The sequence below is a fragment of the Acomys russatus genome, chromosome 7 (genome assembly GCF_903995435.1).
Source record: "Acomys russatus chromosome 7, mAcoRus1.1, whole genome shotgun sequence".
Taxonomy (NCBI): Eukaryota; Metazoa; Chordata; class Mammalia; order Rodentia; family Muridae; genus Acomys; species Acomys russatus.
The window spans coordinates 23900149-23902952 of record NC_067143.1 but is presented as its reverse complement, the minus strand read 5'-3'; the positions used below and the strand labels follow the sequence as shown (position 1 = coordinate 23902952).

Genomic DNA, 2804 nt, shown 5'->3' with positions numbered 1-2804 from the left:
CGCTGTGGACATTTGAGATAGATTCAGAGAAGAAGAAAGGAGAGAGTGTCCTGGCAGGGGGAGTGGGGGAGTCTGGGACTCTTTTGCCTATTCTTGGGACCCTTCTCCTACTGGGCTTCCTTGTCCAGCCTTGACATGAGAGTTTGTGCCTAATCTTATTGGATCTTATTATGCTATGTTCAGATGATATCACTGAGAGGTCTGCTCTTCTCTGGAGGAAAATGGAGGTACACTGGAATTGGGTGAGAGCAGAGGGGACGGAGACTGGGAAAAGTAGGAGAAAAGAGGCTGTGGTCAGGATGTATTATATGAGAGAAGAGTAAAGAAAAGAACCTTCAAACTTGGAACACATTCTCTGGGCTCTTGAAAATGATGTGTTGATTTCTTCATCAGCTTTTTTTTTTTTTTTTTTTTTTTTTTTTTTTTTTAAGAAACATTATCTTTTATCGATTATTTAATATATATATACATACAAGAGTAGTCTTTTTTCCTGGAAGCTTCCTAAGCATCCCATAATACCATGTCTTATTTAGGATTACTATTGCTATGAACTATTGCTGGTGACCAAGGCAACTTTTATAAAAGAAATCATTTAATTGGGACTGGCTTACAGTTTCAGAGGTTTAGTCCAATCTTGTCATGGTGGAGAGTAGGGCAGCACGCAGGACACTGGGAGTTGTATCCAGACCCAGAAGCCAAGAAAGAGAGAGCAACAGTGGGGCTGGGGTGAGCTTTCTGAAACTGCCAAGCCCACCCCTAGTGACACAATTCCTCCAACAAGGCCACACCTACTCATCTCAAATAGTGCCACTCCCTGGTAACCAACCATTCAAATATATGAGCCTATGGGGGCCATTCTTATTCAAACTATTGCACACCCCTCTCCACCTCAGGTCATTTTATTGCTCACATATCATCTTTATCTAATATTAATGCAGCCATTTCCTCTCCCTGAAAGTCTTTATATAATCTACCTTTGTTCAGCTTTTTACTTTTAAAGTGTCTATGAATTATATTTGTAGTGAATATTTTATACTGTTGGGTATTTTATTTCAAAATTCAGTCTGTCAACTTCTGTCTTTTAAGTTTAAATGTTTACATAATTTGCATTAATGTAATGCCTCTCTGTGTGTTTGTATTCTGTTTATTTTCTCTGTTTATTTTTCTTTCCTGTCCCCAATAAATTAGGATGCTGTTGTTGTTAGAGTTACTATTGCTGTGATGAAGCATCACGACCAAAAGAAATTTGGGAAAGAAAGGGTTTATTTCACTCGTAGTTTGATATAACAGTTGATCATCAAAAGCACTGGGGGCAGGAACTCAAGCAGGACAGGAACCTGGAGGCAGGAGCTGATACAGACACCGTGGAGGGATGATGCTTACCAGCTTGATCATCATGGCTTGCTCAGTTTGCTTTCTTATAGAACCCAGGACCTCCTTACCAGGGATAGCATCATCCACAGTGTACAGGTTCCTCCCTCATGAATTATTAATTAAAAAAATGTCCTATAGGCTTGCTTACAGCCCAATCTTTTTTTTTTTTTTTCTTTATGGTTTCTTATTGAAGGCATCAGTCCCTTTTGTTCTGAGCTCTGTAAACAGAAAACATCCTTTATTCCCCATTATACCTGAATATTATACACACCACAGGTCCTACATGGAAGGTTTTTCTTTTTGAACAAAAGAAGTTTTTAAATGATAAGACATAAAACACTGTCATTTCTTCCTTATTTGTACATGTAAAGAACATCTTATCTTCTGTAGTTTATATAGACAAAATTCATTAATATCACTAAAGTGGGTGTTCCAAGGGAGAGTTTGAGGAAGGAGGACTATCCTTGTAATTAAAATGTGCTGTATTACAGCCCAATCTTATTCAAGCATTTTCTTTCTTTCTTTCTTTCTTTTTTTTTTTTTTTTTAACAGTTTCAGCACTTTATTAAGCATGCAAGACTAACAACAACTTTGGCAATGCATAAGTGTAACACAGTGAGGAGAGCTTTTACAATGAAGTCTTCTAATACTGCCTTCACAGTGTAGAAATTGTGTTACATCCACCAAAAGAGGGCCCGGGTACTCAACGTGTTAGTACTTCACCCCAGGAACAAACTCCTTTGCATTTGGATTCAGATTGCTCTTGACCACAAGATCTTCCAGAGAAGAGCCATCACTGATAACAAGGTCATTAAACTGGTCTTGGATTTGGTCCATAGTTTGTGGGAGATCTCGAGCTGGAATAAACCATTCGTGTTCTTCTTCTTCCAGCATTTCTTGGAAACAGCGTTCAATAAATTCTTCTTCCCACAACTCCTCTTCTATTTGTCTGTTGAATTCCTCTTCGTTTTCCATCCACATGTACTCTGCAAATCATCTTTGTGAGAATGACCGTTAGTAATCACATCTTCATTGATGATGCTTGGGCTAGTACTGCTGCGACTTGGATCTTTCATGGTTGGTGTTTGGTGTCCTTTCTAACCCAGTGCACAGCAGCAGGGACACAGGCAGCCAAGGAATCTTGTCAGCCTCCTCAGATCTCCACAGGAAGTGCTGTTCCCCTCCCCCGCTCCCCTGCCGCTTTGCTCTCAAGCATTTTCTTAATTAAGATTCTCTCCTCTCAGATGGCCCAAGTTGACATAAAACTGGTCATCACCAGGTCTCCCCCTCTAGAGGACATAGTCAAATATGAGGCACCAGAGTTTGTGTGAAAGTCATACCCCACTCTCCACTCAACTGTGGAGAATGCCCTGTCCATTGGCTAGATCTGGGTAGGGGTTTGAGGTTTACAGCCTGTATTGTCCTTGGCT

At 40.1% G+C, this 2804-nt stretch overlaps 1 pseudogene; it reads right to left on the bottom strand.

Annotated features, from left to right (window-relative positions):
- Positions 1 to 1976: 1976 nt before the first annotated feature.
- Positions 1977 to 2492, bottom strand: LOC127192108 (polyadenylate-binding protein-interacting protein 2-like; annotated as a pseudogene).
- Between the last annotated feature and the right edge of the window lie 312 nt (positions 2493 to 2804).